We start from the raw sequence: 25,497 nt of genomic DNA on the forward strand, positions 1-25,497 counted from the left end.
GATGGAGAAAATATCATAAGGCAGATACCGGTAACTGATGACAAAATACAAATCGATTAAAAAAAGAAAAAAGATTAAAAAAAATCCAATGTCGGTATAGGGTGTGTGGAAAGAGGTGTGCTGTCGGTACGGTCAGAGTATATGTGTGTGTGTGTGTGTGTGTGTGTGTGTGTGTGTGTGTGTGTGTGTGTGTGGCGACCTGTGGTGGCACGCTCGCCTCGCAAGCGAGCGGACCCGGGTTCGATCCTCGGGCATGGTAAAACTATGGGCAAGTTTCTTTACGCCATTTGCCTCTGTCTACCCAGCAGCAATTGGGAACCTGGATGTTAATCGATTTGTGAATCGTATTCCGGGGTAATGGTTAGCCAGTGCAGTTGTCGAGTTGTCCGGTCTTCTCTGACTATTCCTTGACACTGGGTCATGCAGCTCGTTAACTCAGGGTGTCGTTGTGTTGGCAACAGCTTCTACACCTTAAACAGATTCACGCCTAGGTGGTTTAAATAGACTCGAACCCTCGACCTAATGCATGGGACCAGGGAACGTTACCGACTATACCACAAGAGCACTAAAAGCAGTTCTAGACTAAGTGATATTTCACACGTGTGAAATATCACTTAGTCTAGAACTGCTTTTAGTGCTCTTGTGGTATGGTCGGTAACGTTCCCTGGTCCCATGCATTAGGTCGAGGGTTCGAGTCCTGGCTGGTGAGGTCGTTGATTATATATATATATATATATATATATATATATATATATATATATATATATATATATATATATATATATATATATATATATATATATAATGTGTGTGTGTGTGTGTGTGTCGGACAAAAACAACAGCAGCAGAGGCCGTGACATGACTGGGTTACGCCGGGGCTTCCTCACCGCCCTGCTTCCACCACAACAGGTAAGACCTTTTTGTTCGTCATATGGTCACTGTGACGTGTGTGTGTGTGGCGGCTCTCTGACGCTTTACGGAAGAACTCTCATAACACACAGTCTCTTCACTCCCTCCGTAAAGCCCACGTTTCCAATTACTAATATTTTCTTTCGTTTCATTCAATTGTATGTTTCTGCTTACTTTATAATACAATTATTCTATTTTTGTACTTTTATACTTTAGTTATTTTTGTTTCGGTCCTACGTTAAGGACATACAGTTTTCCCTTACTATTACGAACTGACGAGAATACAAAACTACTTCTCGTGACCTTCCCTTCGTCTCTCAACCAAACCTAACCTAACCTAAGCCATTTTTCTTTTTACAGTTTAACTTATTCATCATTGGTTATGATCCCTTTTATAATGAGTGTCTGTAATACCTTCATTACTCTCTTAAACTCACATTGTTAACCTTTTACAACATCAATTTATTTTCATTTTTTTACACCACTTTACCTTCTCTCTTACTGTACTATGAATTTATGTCGAATTAAAATCCCATACACCTTAACTTCTTCTCTAAGTTATATTTTTTTAACAACACGTGAGTCATAGTAACATTAAGAGACTCAGTCAACACGTTTCAACTCCTCGTCGAAGCCCCGTCAGAAAGAAGTGAGTATGAAGGTCTTAAAACTACAATCAGATTATCCAGAAGCCTAAAGAACGCTACGAGGCCCTCATTATAACCCAGGCGCCGGACACACGCGCCTCGGATTGGTGCACCGACAAAAATGCCGTCAGACAAAATTCCATCGGACAAAACTTTAATGGACATAGTATCAATGAACAAAAATCACATTGGACAAAATCTCATTAAATAAAATTCCACAAGACAAAATCAATTATTCGGGAAAAAACTCGTGTGTGTGTGTGTGTGTGTGTGTGTGTGTGTGTGTGTGTGTGTGTGTACGCGCGTGTATACATAGATATATGGTTGACTAAGCACAAGTGTTCGTGCGTGTTTTTTACCAATAAAACACTGATGAGACTCTGTAGACAGCTCACAAGAACCACACTCAAGAGAACACGACAAGGCCTTTTGTTTTATGGTCCTTCTTCAACAATAATAACAACTATAACATCAACAACTAGAAAAATGACAAAAATAACAACCACAATTACAGCACACCGACTGCAACAATAATAACAAGGATGACAAAAACAATAACAGGAGAAACAAAATATGGAATGAGAACGAAATAAGTAATAAAGATATAAGTGAGAGAGAGAGAGAAAGAGTTAATCCTCACTAATAAAAACACACATAGACACTACGGATACGTAACAATGACAGAGAAGAAATAAAAAAAAAAAAATGTTAAGAAAGAAAGAGAAAAGGAGAAAGAGAAAGAGAAAAGGAGAAAGAGAGAGAAAGAGAAAAGGAGAAAGAGAAAAAACAATTCACCTGAGGCAGTACGTACAGAACAGGAAGAACCTATTAAAACAGCCTTGTTACGCCCCTGGAGACTTGTGATATGTAAATACGCCGTGTGGCACTGTCTCGCTCCCCGCTAACTAATTACAGGTGTCAACACTTACAAATACTTACCTTCTAAAACACTCCCCCTGTAATCCTCGTTTTATTAGGTTTTAATGGCTTACAAGCATTTCCCTTTGTCTCGTATTTACCCTCGCTGTTATTAATTCAATTTACACAATCACACGCTAAGGACTTGAGGGACTTGAGTTCTAAAGTATATATTCCCATTAAAGTTGTTTGTTTACTTGTGTTTTAATCCTGTTGTATGTTTCTTGAAGTAATTATTAAGCTAGTTATTGTTGTTTATAGCATGACTGTTTTATGACTCAAAGGATTAAAAATAAAAATTAGAAATGTTCCAATGGTAAACGTTATAATTTATGAGTAGTAGTTTAGTTAAATATCAAACATTTGCTTTTCCACCCTATTTGAATTACACTCTATGATCATTTACCTAAATAAATGTTTGTTTTATGTGTAAATGTTATTCCGTAGTGTTTTTGTTAAATACTAAGTGTACATCAGTTGTTGAAGATGCAAATGCAGGATAGCAATATGACCTGTTATCATCACGTGTTATGGCAGGTCTCGAGTGACAAAGCGTTATGCATCACGAGGTATAGGAGCAGCAAGGAGAGTATTAATGGATGGGAATATATAAATGAAATTACCTAACATACGAGACGGAGATTAATGACACGAGGATTTTTTTTTTATTAACACCAAAAGAAATATATTAAGGCATTATCATACTAAAGACACTGTCAAATACGGGAGAACTTCAATTTATACTGTTTTATGACACACACACACACACACACACACACACACACACACACACACACACACACACCACATATAATATTCTACGGGAATTTCAGATTATAAACGATAGAAAACGGGGAATATAAACAAAGAAATAAAGAGAAGAAAATACCAAAATGTCACCTTACTCTTATATTTTTTCTAAAGAGAATTTCTACCTAAAAAATTACGGGTCACTTTTTTCCTGTACCATGAGAAAGGTTAATTTTCTCCTCTGTAATTCGGTGAACAATTAGGACGACCAGAAGTAAAAAAAAAAAAAGACAAACTCACAGAGACACATAGCCCCATACACACGCCAACTAGAGCCTATTACACGAGGCTAGGAAATGACAAATGGTGAATAATGTAATTCTTATGTTCTCGTGTTTATGAATCGATTTGAAATACACACACACACACACACACACACCCAGACACACACACACACACACCCACACCCACACACACACACACACCCACACACACACACACACACACACACACACCCACACCCACACACACACACACACACAGACGCATATTTTCAACCATACGAAGACTTTTTTTTTGTACTGAGTCTTGACACGCCTGTTGCGGTAATTACAAGGCTAAAATATGCAGTGATGGGGTTAATGGTTGGGTCTTTAACTTCGTGACTAAAAAAGCTATTAATACACAGAGTGGTACGGGGAAGTATGGGAGGAAGTTGTGTGGTCAAGGAGACAGTATGGGATGGGGAGGGGAGGGGAGGGGAGGTACCTGTAAGACATTAATGGAAGGGGTGAAGGATAGGAGAAAAGGGAGAGGGATAGGTAGATGCATGAAAAGTAAGAAAGGGTGGTGAGAAGGTGAGAGGAAGAAGTAGAAAGCAGATAGAAGGGAACTTGGGAAGAGATGGGAGGCAAGGAGAGCACTAAAGGAGGAGGAAGGGAAAGCAGGTAAGGTGGAGGAAAACACAGGTAAGTAGGTAAGTATCACAGACTTGGATCTAGTTTCTAAAAAAAGGTCCGTTCGTCAGTTTGTTTATCTTTCCCTCTCGGTAACCTGATACGATAGAAGGTAACGTAACTCTCTGTGTGAATTCTATGTTATTTTGGTCGCTGTCGTTTTTCCGGATGAGCTCAACATGCAAACGGTATTGTATCAGAGACGGTTTAGTGACTTTTTTTGGTTGTGCCAGTTTACAGCTGCGGTCTGACACCACCAGTTAAGGGGAGAAAAATTCAACTTACGATTCTTTGAGACTACGAGAATTTTTAAGGCTTCATGGAGATACTACCTGTGTTTTTTTTTTGTTTATAATCTTGTGAACAGGTAAGTCCAGTACAGGGGTGAGTGTAGGAGGGGTGAGTGTAGGAGGGGTGAGTGTAGGAGGGGTGAGTGTAGGAGGGGTGAGTGTAGGAGGGGTGAGTGTAAGAGAGGTGAGTGTAGGAGAGGTGACTGTAAGGGTATTTAGAGCTCTGTATATTAGAGGTGAAGGGAGGAGAAGTGAGTGTAGCACCGATAGTGAGTGTAACATAGAAGAGTATACTTACTCAGTGTGACAGGTGTATCTTATGTAGCTGCAGAGAGAGATAGCTAGAGAAAAGGTACGTGTGTAAGTGTTCATTAATTTATATCAGATGAAGGTACAGGTGTGCAAAGTTTCATGCAATGTGCAATGTCAAGAGAACACACACACACACACACACAAGATATTCTCAGCACCCCAGATGATTTAAGAAAATAAACAACAACAATTCACACAGATTTTCAGGACTTACTGAGTAAATTCTCGCCTGGGGTCGTCTCTTTCAAAGCAAGAGTCTTGATTCCCAAACTTTCGTACGATAAACATCCCTGATAACTGAAACTATACGACTGTACCTAGCTGATTTATTTATTCCGTAACGCAAAAGGAATCAAACCTAACCTAACGTCACCTCACCTAACGTGATCTAACCTAACTTAACCTAACCTAATATGACCTGACCTGACCTGACCTGACCTAACCTAACCTAACATAACGTAACGTAACCTAAAAAGAGGATACTCAAAATATGAACTCCTCGTACGCACTTTTGACACTCTGGCTGAAGATTATTATATTTCAAAGGCCACATACTCGTATACGAACGTGCATTTTTCGCGTCAGTTTTATAAATGAGGGTCGTATATTCCAGTGACTTGGTGAATTGGACACTTGCAACGCTGCCTGGTGACTGTAGCTCAGGTGTTGTGTTGCTCATGGGTTTATTGTTGGTAAGTGTGAACGGCCTCTGCGGTGTCTGTGTTTCTTATCGGTGAATAGATCTAAACCTCTCTCTCTCTCTCTTCCGCCTCCTATTATTGTACTTATTATTTTTATTATTATTTTCCATTGTTTCCTGTTTCATGTTTCATTGTTTTTCCTTTCTTGGGTAAAAAAAAGTTTTATTTAATTTTTCCATTAGTTTTTCCTATGATGATGATGATGCATAAATGAATATATAAAAATGTGTTTGTGTGTGTGTGAGTGTGTGTGTGTGTGTGTGTGTGTGTGTGTGTGTGTGTGTGTGTGTGTGTGTGTGCTTATATACTAACATAACGAGAAAAGAAAGGAGAGACAATGTATAGTAAACAAATACCTGGTAGTAAAACAATAATTTACAAAACCATAAAACCTTCAAGTGAAACACATGTGACTCGTGCAGGTAATATTATTCATGAAAATACAAATAAAAAAAAATGGTTACCTGTAGAGTATAATGAACTCATCAAAGGTCAATGTCTCCAAGAGTTTATAACACACACACAAAATAAAAAATAAATAAAGCATAAAAATCATTAATCTCGAGTAAAATTTTAAAGAACAAGAATACCAATAAATTATTCAGAACCCAAAACCGAAACTTCATACCAGAAACTCTCCAAAAGACACAACAGGTAAGGGAAAGGTGTGTTTAATTAATATGTCCTCTAGTGGGCATTACTACTGATAGGTAAACTCATAGTCACTCTTACTTAATCTTGACTAGGATCGTGTTGTGTATTGTGTGAAATAAGTCATGGACGAACACGAGAAAAGAATCCTATAGCGTTGGGGGGACACTCTATAGTAGTGTTTCGACGTGTGATGACCGTAAGAGGCATGGTAAGGTGGTCGGTGTTAGGGTCAGGCTGGGTCATAATGAGGTGGATTTGGTCACGAATAAAGCGTCTTTGTCGTAAACCCTTAACGAACAAATATATAAGACAGACGAGATACACAAAGCAGTCTATCCAACAGAAGACGTGAGTAATATTCTTCCTTTTTATCTCACCGTGACAGTAAAACAAATACAGAGATAATAAAGTACAAAGTCTTTATGTCCTTTGTCTATCACATAAATTCTTAACGAAAGAGAAATAGACGAGATAAAAAGAACAAACAGATGACGTAGGATCAATCATTTTTACCGTGAAAGTATAAAAAAAAAAAAAATCAACAAAGAAATAAAATTGGCTGGATTTCATTTGTTTTTCTCCATCATGACCAAAAGCAACAACAACAAAAAAAGAACAAAGAAGTAGTATATTTATTCTTTGTCTTTTTAAAACAACAAAGACGAAACACAAAGAAAAAACAATTGCCTGTATATACCCAATTAATGAAAGTTACAACGAATATAATAAAAAAATTGGGGCTAGTAGATAAACAGAGCGACTTGGCTGTTGAGAGAATGTGAGTCACAGTGAGGATGATTCACGTGAAAAACCTCTTAACTTGTGTCTTTTATTCACCCTACTCGGGGAGGAGAGTGAGGGGGGAGGGGAGTGGGGAGGGCAAGTGAGGGAGAGCAGGAAGGGGAATAGGGAGGGAGGAGTAGGGAGGACACGCGAGGGAGACCAGGAAGGAGAATGACAAGGGAGTGGGAAGGACAGTAGTGAGGGAGAGGGAGGAAGAAGTGAGGAAGAGGAGGGAAGAAGTGAGGAAGAGCCGAAAGAGGGGGAATAGGGACGAGAGAGAGAGAAAGGTGTCTTATATACAGGTTGACACATGCGGAATAATTCAATACTTCCGTCATAGAATAATTGTGTTCATGCATAATTCAGGGTTGAAATATGGGTGAAAACGCACACGGACAGGACGTAACACCGTATCTTCTCACACACACACACACACACACACACACACACACACACACACACACACACACACACACATCTAAGTTACTATATGTCTTATTTGTGTCACTTATGTCACTTGTATATTATTTGTAATTCGTAACCCATTCCCCAAATATGTAACTGTATATTTTCAGCCTTCTGGCTGCCAAGCTCTTTCAATAAACCGTTAATTATTATTATTATTATTATTATTATTACACACACACAAGGTAATGTAAACAAGAGATTTCAACCGTAAAATGATGACCAGCTTCTGTAGAATTCTACAACAAACATCCATACACCTCTCTCTCTCTCTCTCTCTCCCAGCCATAGAACGCATCTAAGGGAAACAAATTCACCTGGACCTATATGAAATGTACTTAGCATTGACTGGACCTCGAAGCAGATGATGGAATATTCTACCCTACCCTTATCCATCTTCATAATGTGAATCTTGAATTATGAGGGAAAGAAAAAATAGGGAGCGAGGGAGGGGGGAAGGATAGGTGAGGGGGGAAGGATAGGTGAGAGGGAAAGGGAGAGGGGAAGGAAGGTAAGGAGAATTGGCATAATTTACATTTTTATCAATGTATTCACCTTCCTTTTATTTAACTTCCTACCACTGATTTATTATACTTTGATCCCAAAACTACAAACATGTATAGTGGTAGACATAAACATCCGGAAAAAAAAAAAAAAGGCAAGCTCACAACCCCCAAAACACCTGTTCTCTGTTTTGGTTTCAACAACTGGTTTATATCAATGCTGACTAACCTCCCCTGCCCTGTTGTACACCTGTTATATTTCTTGTGCTGCGGGAGGAGGGGGGGGGGACACACCTGCCGCATGCAGACGAACACTTGTGTGTGTGTGTGTGTGTGTGTGTGTGGAATCTGTCATGGTCATTAGCTAAAGGTTAGTCTGTGAATACGATTGAGAGGGAGCAAGGTAAGAAAGAATTTGGCTGAGAAGAAACGATAAAAGCAATTGAAAAGGTGTGTGTGTGTGTGTGTGTGTGTGTGTGTGTAATAATAATAATAATAATAATAATAATAATAATAATAATAATAATAATAATAATAATAATAATAATAATAATAATAATAATAATTAACGGTTTATTGAAAAAGTTCTGCAGCCCGAAGGCTGAAAATATACATTGGACAAAAATGACTTATTACATACATTGGTAGTTTAACAAAAGCCTAGAGAAAGGTAAAGGAACATACAGTGAACATACAGATTAATGTAGGTGTTGAACAGCAAACACGTAGTGTAGTAACTCCTTCCCAGATGGTGTTAGGAGGGACCTCACGTGGTGTAGTAGTTCCTTCACAGATGGTGTTATGAGGGACCTCACGTGATGTAGTAACTCCCTCACAGATGGTGTTTTGAGGGGCATCACGTGGTGTAGTAATTCCCTCACATATGGTGTTATATGAGCGAGGTGTGGTCCCAGGTTTTCCTATCGTAGACGGATTAACACATCGCTGGTTGTTGTTGGGTCTCACGTACCTGGGACCTCACTGTGTGAAGGTTAGCTTGGGTACGACTCAGCTGTTACTGTCGAGTTGTTCTCACTGACTTGAGCACTGTTCATCACTGGTTTCATTCCTTTCCTAAATGAAATTGTAACTTCTGGCGAGAACTTGTTGATATTCCGGTGGGGAGGAGTTGGTATGGACCAACTTAACAGTTGACCTGGCTGCTCCCAGAGGATCGCCAGCTCTTGACCCTTCGGTGGTGGGTTGTGTGAGTCTGTGTGTATGTTTGTGTGTGTGTGTGTGTGTGTGTTACAGGAAGTTTTACAACACACCTGCCAGAACTCTCAATGTTAACACACCTCCACCACCACAAACAAAACAAAATACTCACTCAACGTCGCACATAAAACACCACAACTCAAACACAAACACACAAACGGGACATTGAAGCATTTTCCAGGATTGGGTTATTTTCTACACCAACATACAGTGTGAATTAATCCGATTGGGCAGGATTTTACGAAGCCAGATAAACCCAGGCTGGTTATATTAGTGGCCAGTTACGTGTTGTGTAATTGGTGTCACTGCGGTTAGGTTCACAGCTCAAGCAGGTGTACCCTTCAGGTGACAAGGTGACGGTGGGTGGGTGATTAATATAAGTTCCTGTTCTATTTTGGCGTGTGTTCGTTTGGTCAAAGGAGATTACTTTGTTGCGTATGAAGTTAAAATGATGAATGAGAGAGAGAGAGAGAGAGAGAGAGAGCAGTTACTCACTTCTCTAAGAAATATGTCCCTCATCTCCCCACTTAATGCTCCCTTTACTGTATCTCCCCATCTCACCCTTAACCCCCCTCTCACCCCTTACTCCGTCCACTCCCTCCTTAAAGTCCTTCACTCTTCTCTCACTCCATTTTCCTTTATCTCTTTTCCCCCAGTCTCCTCTCCCTTCATTTCCCTATCCCTCAACCTGTCAATCCTCACACTCTCCTATTCCCTCTCTCTCCTATTCCCTCTCACTCCCCTATACCCTCACCCTCCTATCCCCTCACTCACCCTATTCCCTCACTCACCACACTCCCCTATTCCCTCAAGTCCCTTCTCAGTGCCTCACTCTCCCCCCCTCGAAGCCGCACAAGAGTCCAAGGGCTGCGAAATTCCGAAGCACCTGTCGTGTTTTAAACACTAAATGGTATTAGGGTCAGACAGACGGACTGGCATCGTGGTGGATAGATTTATGTGTTTAAAAAACCCGAAGCCCCACGACTCTCACAAGAGCTCGAGGGTCGGATCTTTTTGTGGTAACTCCCTGGGTGACGTAGGGGGGGTGACGTAGGAAGGAGGGGTGGTGACGTAGGGAGGGGAGGGCTGACGTAGGGAGAGGGAGGGATGGTGTAGGGAGTGAGATGGAGGAGGGAGTGGGAGGGATGACGTAGGGAGGGGAGGGGAAGCGAAGGGAGGGGAGCGGTGCCGAAGGGAGAAGAGATGGCGTAGGGAGGAAGAGGAGGGGTGACGTAGGGAGGAAGGGGAGGGGTGACGTACGGAGGTGGAGGAGTGACGTAGAGAGAGGGAGGAGTGACGTAAGGAGAGAGAGGGGAAGGGTGACGTGAGGGAGGACGGAAGAAGGATGGTAGGGAAAGGGAGAAGAAGCGGAGAGGAGAGAAATGGGAGGAGGAGGGTACAGAAGGGAACACGGAGTGGGGATAAGAGGAGGGAGAGGAAGGACAGGAGGAAAAGGGGGAGGGGGGAGAGATCGGAAGAGAGGAGGAAGGGAGAGAGAGGAGGAAGGGAGAGAGAGGAGGAGGGAAGAGTAAGAGGGAAAGAGGAGAGGGGAGAAGGAAGAGGGAGGAGGAGGAGAAGGAGGGGGAGAAGTAGGAGGGAAGAGAAAGGGAGTGGCTGAAAGGGAAGACGTTCTGGGAGGTTTGATAACTTGAGAGAGGGAATGGAAGAAAAAGAGAAAGGGGAAGGAAGGAGCGAGAGGGTTACGTAGGAGAAGACAAGACGAGAGAGAGAGAGAGGTTTACGTTTCTAGACACACCAGATTTTCCTACAGTCGACCATTATGGAGGGGTGAGAGTGGACCTCGTGTAGCTCAGGTGAACGGCAGAGAGTGGAGGTCGAGGAGGTTGATCTCTCTAGGTGGAAACACTGGCGATGTTTGAAGGGCAGTCACATGTAATATACCGACACGGGCGATGGTTAAAGTCTATAGGTGGTTTACTGTTAAGATGACAGATGCTAACGACAGGTGGCACAATTCGAATCAAGAAACGGAGATAATAGTTGGAGTGAGTGGAAGACAATGGCAACAGAAGGAACTAGTATCGAGAGACAGGTGGTAGTTGATGGCAGGTGAGGGGTGGGACTGGGGAGGGGGGAGGGGGGCATATAAATTATGGATTCTTCAGTTACATCTTTTTCGAAGTTTTGATTCGGGGAGGTTTGGAGGGCCCTCATGACACGAGTCCTTCTATTGTAGTGTTATAACAAGGGGTTTGGTGTATAGACAAGAGTGTGAGGAGGGAGGGAAGGAGGGAGAGAGGGAGGAAGGATGGGAAGCAACACGGGCTGTCTCAATGTAGTGTAGATGATGGATGCTGATGTAGGTGTAGCAGCTTCCACACTCCTCCATACATTTTATCCTTCTCCTCCCCTTCCCTTCACGTGTCTCCTCTCCCTCTACAACTCTACCTTTTCCTCTCACTTCATTATCTCCTTCAATCACAACTATTCCCCTTCTTATCGTTTCCACAACACTGTCCTCACTCTTTCCTTCTCCTCCAACCGATACCACTACCTCCAGCCTCCTTTATTGACTATTACTCCTCTCCTCACAGCCCCCCCCTTCTGCCTCTAACAGTCCTTACCCCCACCGCCCCACCAGGTAGGTCTCCCCACCCCCTCTGTCTCTCTCCCTCCTACTTAGGATGCAGGAAGGCTGTCAACCCACTCTTGAAATTCGGCATCAGTAACATACATGTTGGTAAAATGATATATGGCCGGCGTCCGGGAAGCTGTCACCTGGAGAGATCCTCATGATAACGAGTATTTTCAATTCAGGTGTAGTGCAGGCCTCGCTATAAGGAAACTCCTCCACTATACACCACTCTTTTGACTTGTTTTCGTCGTCAAGATGGAACAGATGATGACGAGACTTTTGGGATGTTGTGGGAATGAGTTTAGTTGCCATCGGATAGAGGCGAGTGGGGTGTGTGAGTGTGTGTGTGGGTAGATGCTGACAGCAGATGGGGGTCCAGTTATAAGACGGACATTGATAGCTTAAGATGGCCGGTCAAACGTGTCCGATTCTCCGTGCGAAATCATTCCCCTCGTTGAGTTTTTGAGAGATTTCCGAACATGGTTGACAGCTTCGAATAATCGCTATAAATATTGATCGTACTTATTGCTCGGGCTTGATTATATAATGCGATTGCTTCCTCCTATTTTGGAGACTTTGACGTCTTGAGACTATGACGGAGAAGGTCCTTGTGACTTGAGCATTCAAAGGGATACCTGAACACTACTGAATATTTACTTTAAACGGCCCATAAACGGAGAACAGAACAAGTATTTTTTTCGACCACATTGTTCTTCGTGCAATAAATAACAACTAGATCCTGTTCGAGATCATCGCACGTAGCGCACATCCCTTCATCATACAAAATGAAAAATCGCACCAGATGTTGTGTACTTGAGACAGAGAGGAACAAAACAGCACAAGTTACACTGATCACGACCATTAGGAAGAGCTGGCGAGGGGTGGTGTGGAAAGTGGTAATATACATTATGGATGTGGCGTGGGGAGGGCGCAGGGAAGGTGGCTGAGGGGGGGAGCAAGGTGACACGGGTCTTAACATATCACACCAGCAAAGAAAAAAATACGCACAAAAAAGCGCAAAGGAATGTTATGCAGAGATCTTGTTAACAGAACGCTAAGGATAGTAGTGACATACCTCCTCCTCCAGTGTAGAATCTTCACTACCGATGCATGAGAACGCTTATCTATCAGGTTCTCCTGTCCGAGTATGTGTCTCACTGCTCAGATTTCAGGACCTTTAGTCGCTGGAGGAACTATCCTGGACCCAGTGTCAAGGCTTCATGACAGACGCTTCAGGTGTTTCCCTCCTACACCCTCGACAGGAGAGGCGGAGTACCAGTATTTCCTCCCGGTTGTTGCCTTCCTCTACACATAAATGGACCCACATCCCAGATTCTCAGATCGTATATGTTTAATTTTTCACATGAATTACTAAATTATTAAACATTACCCACTTAACCTACGGAAGGGAGGTAGTGAATCATTTTAATTTAAATCCTTACGTAACCATATAGTTAGATCTACTTAATATATCTCCACATACACAGAAAAAACAACTAAACTTGATTATTCAGTAGATCAGTACATTTACTTACTAACAATATCTTGGCGGAAAAAAACCTTCCTGATTTATTCATTTATTATCTATTCTGACATTCGCTAAGACAATTTGCTCTAGTTCAATTGTCTTTATTTTTCACAGGACTTTAAAAATGATAAATAGCGTCCCGTTCACACCATGAATACCGTGGTCAGCTTCACCTGTATGTAAATAAAAGTATGTCAAGTCTCATTACCTGCGCATGTGTGAATGTCAAGGTGAGTCTCACGCTCAAGGTGTCGCTATGTCTTACTCACGAGCCTAGTCTCCCCCCCCCCTTTTTGCTTTAGCAGTTGTCTGAGGGTATTATATAATTCAGATGAGCTGGTGTTTTGAACTACTACTACTACTACTACTACTACTACTACTACTACTACTACTACTACCATTATTAACAATATTACCAACATAGCACATTGTAGTTTTTGTAACCATCGTGATTATTTTTCATCTCATTTTTTTTTAGCAACAAACACCTCAGTGAAATAATCTTTTTGATTGTTAGGAAGAAGGAAAATAGGGAAAGAATTGAAGAAAGAAAGAAAAAGTGAAGTGAAAAAGGAAAAATAAGAGAGGTGGTGGTACAAGAGAGAGTGACCATAGGACCTTATGGCGAAATTCTATTCTTCAAGCGAACACAAAAAGACACGTAGGAGCCATAATAGACAGACAGACACAGACAGAATCTTGGCAAGTGTGTGTGTGTGTGTGTGTGTGTGTGTTGCAAGAACCCAATATAATACCCCCTTCAGTCAGTTCAGCAGCAAGGGTAACAACAACCATGAGTGAGTCACCGGCGGCCGATGTTCTCACGCGATCACTCCCTGTCACCCCCGACGGCAGCTGGTGACGGCGATGGTGACTGTTTGTGGTGGCGGGGGTCATATCCTCTGTGTTGGAGTCTACCATAGGCTGCACACTGTAATTTTCTACCACCTCAATCCTTTGCTACACCTACCCCTTGTTGTGACCTGCATACGCTGAATTACAATGGCATTATCTGTATGTCATTATGTCACAAGATAATGAAATCGTAGTACTCTCTCTCTCTCTCTCTCTCTCTGGCTTATCCCTTGACGATTCCTCACCAACGTATCACCTCTACTCCTCACAATATGACCTCTCCTACTCCCTCCCTCCCTCTTGTCGCCACTCTGTCCTTATATGACCTATCTCGCATGCTTACACTCCAATGTCATCCGTGTAGTTTGTCAGTGCCATATCCGACCAGACCAGGAGACCCTGCCATTCATCATCCTTTGTTTTATCAACGTTATTCACTCTACCATCTTTAACACAGTCTGTCTTGTACACGATACCCGGATTAAGAAAGGTTCATAACCTCTTCTTCACCACCACGTAACTGCAGAAGGGAGAAAAAGCTCCTATGAGGCTCACCGAAGTTAATTAACTACGATGAAACACCCAAAGAAGGATCTACAGAAGGAAAGACCTACCTGAAGGGAGATCGAATTGAGGGAAGACCTACCTTAAGAAAGTCCCACTTGGAGGAGGACCCACCTGACGGAGGACCTACCCTGAATGAAGATGTCTATAAGGGAAACGGAACCTTATCTTAAGGAACTCTCAAATATACTTGAGAAACATCCTTGTGGGTGAGAATGTATTCATTACGAGGAGGATGTGTCTGAAGGAGAGCTAAATACAGAGAGGTTTGACTTGACACACCAGTAACTTCTCTATCGCCCTTTCACTACTGCAACCACCACCACTATTATAACCACCACCACGACCACTACTACTACCCCCACTACTACTACTATTATTATTACCATCAAGGCTACTACCATCACCACTACCACCCACTCTATTTTCACTGATGCCATCCCTACCACCAGCACCACTGTAACCTTCCCTATTGCCATCACCACCACTACATCTACCATTTGTCTCATATTTTCAACCTGCAACTATTCCCATAACGACCACTACATCTACCATTTGTCTCATATTTTCAACCTGCAACTATTCCCATAACCTTCAACCAACCCCATCCCTATCACCACCACCATCACCACCACCATCACAACCACCATCACAACCACCATCACAACTACCATCACAACCACCATCTCAACCACCATCTCAACCACCACTACCACCCCATATAATACCATATTTTGGTTGACTTGTGGTGCCTGGCCCCTCTTCGAATATTTATATACCGACCTCGAGGCTCCCAAGGACTTACGAAATTCAGATCACAATGCAGAGAAAGTTAATCGGATACTTGAGTAAGCCGTTCCAGACACCCGTGATTAATTAATTGCTTATTTAGATTAAAGCAACACCTTATAATACCTTCAATACATGGTACATATTACTGCACGTGTTTTATCTATATTTGGCCCGACTCTTATAATATTTTCGCTAAATAAAAATGACTGTACCTGTATTTTGTAGTTAAAACTGTATTATATATATGAAAAAAAAAAATTTCCGATTGTGGTCGACCTTGGCTGGTGGTGATGGTGACAGGGAGGGGAGGGAAGCATCGCACTCAACTACAATGGTCAAGCTTGTGATAATATTTACACATATTAGTACAGCCAGCGAGCCACACACCACGAGACACACCTGTTGCATGTTGCATGGTGCAGCCTCAACCCCGTTACTAATGCTACTGCTGAGCCCCTACTACAAAAAATAATACTGTTATCAACTGTTACTGATAAGGTCATTTTTCTGTTTAATAATGTGTTACTGTCACTGTTATTTTTACTGTAATTTTTATTTTACTGTTATTAATACATTTGCTGTTATTATTATCATCATCATTTTTGCTGTTATTTTTATTTTATGTTATTGTTATTTTTTGCTGTCAATGTTATATTTGTTTTTATTGTTGGTTTCACTGTTTTTGTTCTTGATGCTGCAGCTGTTGTGTATTGTGTTATGTTGATAGACTAGTTATGTCTCTCTCTCTCTCTCTCTCAGACAAACAACGAGGTCACTGAGGTAGTTACCCCTCTTGGTCTCCCGTCACGTGTTTGTCCGTCCGTCTGACCGTCTTCCGTTTTTGCCGTATTATACAAATCTCAAGCCGGATTAAGATCGTTACTATTTCAGAAGCGAAACTTTCATTGTTCTAAAAAAAAAGGGCAGAGAGAGAGAGAGAGAGAGATGGGGATGATGGATGCAAGGACGAGGTATGAAAGTAAAAGTAAACAGGAAAAAAACACTAATTGAAGAAATGAGGAAGGGAAGCAAAGAGGGAAAGAAGGAAGATGTTAGAGAAGAAAATATCAGGAAGGGATAGGAGAGAAGGAAAGAAAATGGAGGAGAGGGAAGAAAACAGGTAAGAAAAACGAGGGAAGGGAAGGAGAGAGGGAAGGAAGGAAGGAGGGGGGGAAGGAGGGAGGGAGGGACGGACGGAGAGATGGAGGTCTGAAAGTTGGATTTTGTTATGCAGATGAAGTTTCAACTCTTGTCAGATTCTGCAGGTGTTAAGGCTGCTTTCTCTTTCGTGTGTGTGTGTGTGTGTGTGTGTGTGTGTGTGTGTGTGTGTGTGTGTGTGTTCACCTCATATGTGCCTATAGTAGAGAATAGATGCGTTGGTTTATGATGGAGTTAATGATCGTCATAATAAATTAATCAACAAACAAACAAACACACACACACACACACACACACACACACACGTACGTTCGCTGGAAGAAATTAACCCATGATTTGTGGCTTCGTGTTCACATGTAATAAAATTGTTTGAGTATTATATTCGAATGTGTAGTTGTTGTTCTTCCTGTTGTTGTTATTGCCTTCGTGTTATTTTTGTTGATGTTGTGTATTTTGCATTTTTGTTAGTCTAGGGGTTTTTGTTGTTGTTGTTGTTGTTGTTCATTATATTTGGTTTTGTTACTGTGGGTGTTGTTTTGTTAAGAATATTTAAAGTAATAACTCGGATTTTATTTCGAAGTTAAACAAAGGTTTCATGAGGTTTCACAAAATTCCACGAGGTTGCAAAAGGTTTCACAAGGTTTCACAAGATTTCACAAGGTTTCATGAGGTTTCACGAGGTTGCAAAAGGTTTCACAAGGTTTCACGAGATTGCAAAAGGTTTCACGAGGTTTCACGAGGTTGCTAAAGGTTTCACAAGGTTTCAGTCATAATGCTTGAGGCAGAGAAGAGAGGAAGAGTTTCTCCTAACTGTTTGAGATTGTCGTTTTATGCAGTTGAAGACCCTAGAGACCAGTTAAGGACCTCAGTGACCCCACCAGTTAAAAACCCTAGACCCCCCACCCGTTAAAGACCCCGAAGACCCCACCAATTAATGACCTTAGAGACCCCACCAGTTAAAGACCCTAGTGACCCCACCAGTTAAAGACCCTAGTGACACCACCAGTAAAAGACCTCAGTGACCCCACCAGTTAAAGACCCCAGTGACCTCTCCAGTTAAAGACCCTGAAGACTGGGGCACTTGACACACCATCTTATCCATAACCTTTAACCAGAATACATCAATTAGACGTATAGAACCCCTCAGATCCTTGGCCAAATAAGACTCAGACTTGAAACAGATAAAAAAAATTGCCGCAAACGTAATTGGCAAAAGATTAGAGATATTTAGAATAATGATATGTCTTATTTCATGTCTAATAGGAAAAACATATTTACATACGTGTGTGTGTGTGTGTGTGTGTGTGTGTGTGTGTGTGTGTGTGTGTGTGTGTGTGTGTGTGTGCGTGCGTGCATGTGGAGGAGGCTAATATCGCAAATCATGTGAACTGGGAATGTAAGAACGCATCTAACTTGATAAATTAAACACAATACTAAAATCCCAAGCAGCAACAAAATTACACTAATACCCTAACTTTGGTTATGATCGCTTATCGCTCGTCAGGAAATAACAAAATAAATGTCCATAATTCATCACTATGTATTTGTGTTTATCTATTAATGATGATCTGGTTCAGTTGTAAAAGTATCATTAATTCAATTCCTTCCATAACGCCGCTATCATCAACCTAACCTAACCTAACCTAACCTAACCTAACCTAACCTAACCTAACCTACAAGTATTATTCATCAACTAAATGACTTTCGGGTGACAAGGATTTACCAGAGGATCCCCCCCCCCCCATGAAGGATTTGAAAACCTCCTGCTGCAGCTGCTTCAGGAGGAGGTGATAGATTGAGGGGAGGAGGGGGGGGGGTAGGTCCTAGGAGGAAGTGTAGAAGGAAAATGATGAGATGAATAAATACGAAACAATGGAGGATGAGAATAGGGTGAAAGAGAAGGATTAGAGGAGGAGGAGGAGGAGGGCGAGGATGAGCAAGAGATGAAGGGGGAGGAGGAGAGGAAGAGGAATAAAGATGGTAATGTAGAAAATGCTGGTGTGTGGAAAAGAATAAAGAGAACTTGGCGAAGAGGGAAAAAATAAGAATATACAGACGATGGGTGTGATAAGAGGGTGAAGATAAGGAAGGGGAGAAAAAAAGAGAAGAAAGAATGATAAGGAAGAGAAAAAAACAGGAGATAAAGGAGGAGTAGCAAGAATAAGAGATAGAGAAGGAAATATGTAGGGACTAGTAGAGAAGAGTGAGGGGTAGTGGCTGAGGTTACACCGACCCTCCCCGATAACATTATATATGTTAATACCTCGCCTGGCTGGGTATTGTTTCCGTTCCTATCTGTCTGTCTGTCTGTCTCTCCTTCTCTCTGCCTGTCGACACATAAGCTCAGGACCGACTTGGCTCAAACTCGTCCGATAGGCCACGAGTGAACCAAGAAGCAAGTGATGCAAGTTTAGTGGATGAAAATCAAAGATGAAGGTCATAAATGAGGTCAAAAATGAATGTCAAATATGAAGGTCAAAGGTGAAGGTCAAAGGTGAAGGTTCAAAGGTGAAGGTCAAAGATGAAGGTCAAATTGAATGATCGATTTTTTCCCCCGATAACGCATTTCAAAAAGATTTAAGTCCACACTTGGTAGATATTTTGAGTGCCAACCAAGTGCCAAATTATTCAGTTCTTGTAAATATACGACAACAGTTAAGGTCTAGGGTCAAATGTTTAGGTCACGGTAATTGCTCTTGGTATTAAAGAATTATACATCTGAGTGGGGAGGGGAGGGAGGGGGAACTTCTAATTAATTTCTGGTTTAGATTATTTTTTTTATTTGTGGGGGGATCCATTTGATCATGTAATTGGCCAGTTTCCTCGTACACCTGTTCAGCTCGTTGTAAGAATAAAAAGTAAAATGAGAAGATAATATGTCTCTTGGTACTTGGCAACACTGATATCATCAAGAGTAAGTCAATACAGTCAGGGACGATCCATGAACGTCACCCAAAGTTGGCACTCACTGAGGATCCTTTTTGAATGACCTCGACTACAATAAATAAACTTCCCTACATGAAGCTCAAGAGATGAAGTAATCAAGCGTGAAAGGCATTAACTCGACGCACTGGAAGGCTGAGAGGTAAGAGACGGTAAAACAAAATCGATAGATCAACATAGTACTTGGTTTCGGCGAGTTATAAACAAAGCTCTTCGGAGATAGAACTTCCTGAATGCTGTGTGTGGTGGTTCTTCTGCCAGATACTCTCCCCGGACAAATATCATCTCCTTTTACATGTAAGTATCTTTCTTTGTTATTTCTCTCTGACCTACATCAGGCATCTTTGGTTCTCCTGGCTTTACACGGGTCTTTTCTCAAACACCCCAACAAGAGGGAGTTTATACAGACATAATTTATTTATTTTTTCTCTGATAAATCAATCTACTCAACTAAATTCTTTAAACTCTTTAGATATCACGGAGTTAATTTGCATTACGCGGAGTCTCGCAGCAACCATTTTAGACGAAGACACAGAAGTCCTGGCATTCTAGATACCACCGGATAAGCAGGTCGGTCGCGACAAGAATACGTTCGACTGTAGCGCTGGCTCTTAAACAAATCGATGGATATAAGTCTTATCCGGATAAAATTCGAGATGGTAGATTATCACCCTTGGGAACACCGGCATTAAAAGTCAATATCCTCACCGTCAGTTCTGGAATTCAGTGGACTATTAGACGAGCGTCTTAACCGAGTAATACACAAGGACCCAGACTGTCACCCTTGGGAACCCCGGGATAAAAGTCAATATTCCTCGGTCACCTCAGGAATCCGGTGGTCTATTGCGACGAGCGGTTTGTTTACATACAGTTGTGGAATAACTTGATGTGACAACTTGAAGAATGACTCCATGGAGTTATCGCTCAGAGTGAATAATTTACTAATAATTTGAAATTACTCGACGAGGTTTGTGTAGCTGAAGGATGAAGTTCCTGAGAAATCGTTGGTTTGGTCTCTAGTGGTGGTGGTGGTTGTGGTGGGTGGTGGTGGGGGAAGAGTGGTGGTGGTGGTTGTGGTGGGGAGATGGTGTTGGTGGTGGGAGATGGTGTTGGTTCGTGGTGGTGGGGGATAGTGGTTGTGGTGGTTGTGGTGGGTGGATGGTGTGGGTGAGGGGGAGGGGGTTAAACTGGTCTAGATTTGCATACAGTACAGTAGCCTGCTGATAAGGAAGCGACGAAGTAGCACGTTTATTTGTTGCCTCTGGGAAGGAAACAACAACAATTCACATGATCTTGAAAAGTAAATCATATCACACACAGGTAAAATTATTTGGAGTGGCGCACACACAGATCACGCCGTAAGCCGGTGTGCGCTCTAAATGACAAATGAGCTGACTGGGAGTAAACAAAGCCAAGAGTTTATAGTACACAGTATACGAGTACAATAACATGCTGTGTGAGAGATATCTAAAGTTATCAGTAATTGACACGTTACATACAGAAGAAGTTAACAAATGAATGGAGACATGAAGTTACCTGAAATAAACAATACACAGTAATGACAGTAAATAAGAGACACTACCTGCAACAAAGACTACTGTTGAACGTAGGCCCTAATTACAGCTACTACCTGAAAGAGAAGTATCTGAAAACGGACACACACACACAGTACACCATCTGATAAATGACTGGCTTAACAACTAACCCCCCCCCCCCATAGTTTGCCGGTACCTGCCGACTTACATGTTTTTTCGCCGTAATTCAACACCAGTTGGGATATCAAAGGGAGGCGAAGGTATGTCCTCTCGCAGAAGACCTACTAGAGTGTCCGGTTATGAGACAGACGGAGACATACTTATTTAAACTAAACTTCGGACACTGATTTTATCTGTTAATGTGTTCATAGGCTGCTTAGGACATTATGGGTGGAAGATATCCCAAGGTGTCCACTTACGTGAAAGACAGAGGTACAGGCAAATCTTCAAGACAACAGATAATATTTTTTATAATCCATTCTTTGGACATCGTTACTGTCTGTTAGTCTGGGTCTGGAAGTGGTTTAGGACATCAGTGATATTTTCACGTAGATGTCCTTAATGGAGATTTACCGTAGTGTCCCGGCGTGGAAGCTAGTAGTAGTAGTAGTAGTAGTAGTAGTAGTAGTAGTAGTAGTAGTAGTAGTAGTAGTAGTAGTAGGCAACAGTCACGGAATGGTGCATAGATCTGCAACTTAACTAACTCAACTAGGGTATAAAAACTTTGTATTAGGATAGTTAGGTAATGCAATGTGTGGAGTAGGTGAGGAAGGCTGTAAGGGGAGGCTATAATTTAAGGAAAATATTATTAGTAGCCCCAAAGCCGACAACAGTTGCAGATATTGACTATGCGGCAACAGTCACTGAATGCCGCATAGATCTGCGGCTCAACTAACTCAACACAGCTAGGATAGCTACTTATGTATTAGGATATTTAATTTAAAGTAGTAGTAATAGTAGTAGTAGCGGTGGTGGTAGTAGCTACTCGTGGTCCGGCACACTGCGGTAAAGAGTCATGAAGCCCCACGAATTCGTAAGCCGAGGTTAAAAACTTCCAGTGTACGCTTCGGCTTCGTGTACAACAATGCTTCGGTCAAGTCTTACAAGTGTTCGTCCGCTTTAAAGTGTATTTCAATGCACGGTGGAGTCGAAAATGGGACGAGCAATGAGAAGCGTCCCATATTTTAAGTTGCATTTTTGAGAGGATGGGATCTCACTTGAAAGGTTTGTTCTGTGTGTGTGTGTGTGTGTGTGTGTGTGTGTGTGTGTGTGTGTGTGTGTGTGTGTGTGTGTCAAGAATTTAAAAATACCGAAGGAAAAAAATAAAGAAAAACGATAATGATAGGGAGCAAGATAAAGAAAAAGGTTAATACAGCAATGAAGATAGAATGCAAGAAACATTGATAGAGTGAGAGAGATATATGATAAGGGAAATTGAAAAACTGCACACACGAGAGAGTTACCTGAGGGTCTTGTCAGGTGTGTTCGGTGCAGTGCAGAGGGAGGGAGAATGAGTAGAGGAAAACACAGTAAAAGGGAGTGAGAGAGAGAGACAGATAGAATAAGGCTTTAGAAAAAAATAACAGTTTCTTGCATAACGAAGGTTGATCGTTACGCTTGCAAATGCGAGAAGGAGAAATAAGATGGGAGAGAAAGAGTAGAATCATGAGATAAGAAGAGAGGGAGAGAAATATAAATGAGAAATGAGATGAGATAATATGAGAGAAAGAGCGACAAAGACAAGTGGAAAATCAGAAGAGAATAAATAAAAGGACAAAGGAGGAATCAAGACACAAGGAAAACAAACAAAGAAATATGAAAAACTACATCCTTCTCTCCCTCACCCTCCCTCCCTCTCTCCCCCCTTCTCTCCCTCACCCTCCCACTCTCCAACAGAGACAAAGATACAGGAGGTGCAAATATACAAGGAATTCTCTCTATCTTACACTATTAAGCAACTCTCCCCCCCTCCTACGCACACAAGGACACAGACAAGGGTGTAAATAAAAGTAATATTCACTACACTACACAAACAAGCAATACACCTCCTTCTCTCCCTTCCCTCTCACAAATACACAGTGAATGGTGTAAGTATACAAAAATGACTCAACATGGCCTCTGCACTACACACGCAAGCAATACACACTATCCCCCCTCCCAAGTCTTCCCTCCCTACCCTCCTTACTCTCCTTCGTTTCCTTCCTCCCTCCCTCCCTCCCTAACTCTCTCAGTCACACACAAAGACGCAGTAGAGGATATATATTCACACTAAAAACTTAATATGCCTCGTATCTTACACTAACAGGTAAAACAAACTCATTAGTACACGTGCACTATACCTCGCTGTTTCGATCCAGACAGGTGAGGTCATGGATCATTTTCAGGTGCGTGCTAATAGACTGTGTTTACGTGTTGTTGATGTCGCTGCTCATGCATTTATGAATGAAGAAGACACCAGTGTAGTAATGATGAAAATGTAAATTATCATTGCAAAAAATGGTAATATTGATAAAGATAACAGTAATAATAATAATAATGTTAATGATAATATTACAACAACTAATAATAATAATAATAATAATAATAATAATAATAATAATAATAATAATAATAATATCCTTGCCATAGGGTACCGTAAAAATTTTTCTCTCCCCCGAACCTTTTAATTAGTTTGACTTGTGTTGTACAGCACCTCAGTACGAATGTTTATCAAAGGCAAACACTTCGCTTCTATTATCAAAACCAGCTATAGTGCCAAATCCAACATGGCTGCAGCTGGGCATGGTAAGATTGAGAACATATCATAACTGTTGATGTAAACAGGCTAGAACACACAATTTTAGTCTATTTACATTCATTTATCTGCAAGTCTAAGTCGATATTGTATTCAAATTGGCAGTGTTACTCCTTACGTTTTCTAAGAGGCTAGAAATAAGATGGTCACTGTTGCTTTATGAGGAAGAGATAAAAACACTAAGCATACATAATAAAAAAAATAATTAAACAAATGTGGACAGTAAAATTCTTCCCTTAGTACAAGTATTGATATCAAATCACTCTACAAAACCAAAATAATTCCAACTTCCTTATTTTGAAATTGATTTGGTTCACATATGCAGTAAACTGATCAAAATATTATAATTTTTTGACATCTGTATTGTTGTGTGTTACATATTGTATATCGCAGATAGTGTTAGAATTAGTGGTTGGTAACGGGATATTTCAATGGACCCAACACACCCTCCCTAGTGAGTTGGACTTGGCTCTACACGGGCGTGGTCTAGAGGACTGTCTTAACCATCTCGCAATGTGCTCCTTCCTGACATTTTCTAAATAAATTCCCATCTCTCTCATCTTAAATTAAAACCAACGTCCACGCCTCTCTTAAATAACTACTCATCCCTCTCGAAAAATGAACTTTACCCACTCCAACCACAATCCAGCCATTTTCGCATCGAGTGAACTCTTTCCCACACCCCACCTTACCCCACCCCACTCCACCTCACCCCACTCCACTCCACTCCACCTCACCAAACCCCACTCCACCTCACCCCTAATACCAGTGAACGCTCTGGCCCTCTCAAAACGAACTCCCTCCCATTTATTCCCTCTGGTTTATGATACGTATAAGAGCAAAAAAAAAAAAAAAACTCGCTATGAGGAAGAGCTTCGAGAAATCTTCGAGACTTTGGCGTTATGTATTCCAAAAGTCTATCTATCTTACTGTGATTTATAGACTCCGTTAAGCTGTGTATATTTCTTGTATATTTTTTCTCGTTTATATATGTGTGTGTGTGTGTATGGTGTGTGTGTGTGTGTGTGTGTGTGTGTGTGTGTGTGTGTGTGTGTGTGTGTGTGTGTGTGTGTGTGTGTGCGTGGATGGTGGTGTGTGTGTGGGTGGAGTGTGTGTGTGCGTGGATGTGTGTGTGTGTGTGTGTGTGTGTGTGTGTAGGTGCTTATGTGTTAGTCTGTCTGAAAATAATACACAATCATAACCTCCAATATATTTGTGTATGTACTGAACAGGTGCCCCGCTACATACTAACCCCCCCTCCCCCCGTATCTATGTACACGTGCCTCTCTACATGTCTCATATATATATTACAGCAGCACACATGTTACAGTAATGATCTCATATTCATGTCATGTTCACAACTGTTGTTTCAGGCGTTTATTATGAATACCTAGATACATGAATATGAAATTGGTGTAGTTTATCACTGTATTCCCTCAAACATCAAGCAAAGCCTCCGTCCATATTAATCTCAAATAGGGAATTACTACACCTGTTTCTTATGCATGTATTTACACCTTCTGTTGATAATCTAAGTATAATTTAATCTTAAACGAAATACATCAACAAGGTGATTGATTTCTTAACCTGTCTCTCACACCACCAATCATCTATACTAATAAATAA

The sequence above is a fragment of the Homarus americanus genome, unplaced genomic scaffold (genome assembly GCF_018991925.1).
Source record: "Homarus americanus isolate GMGI-L3 unplaced genomic scaffold, GMGI_Hamer_2.0 scaffold23939, whole genome shotgun sequence".
NCBI lineage: Eukaryota > Metazoa > Arthropoda > Malacostraca > Decapoda > Nephropidae > Homarus > Homarus americanus.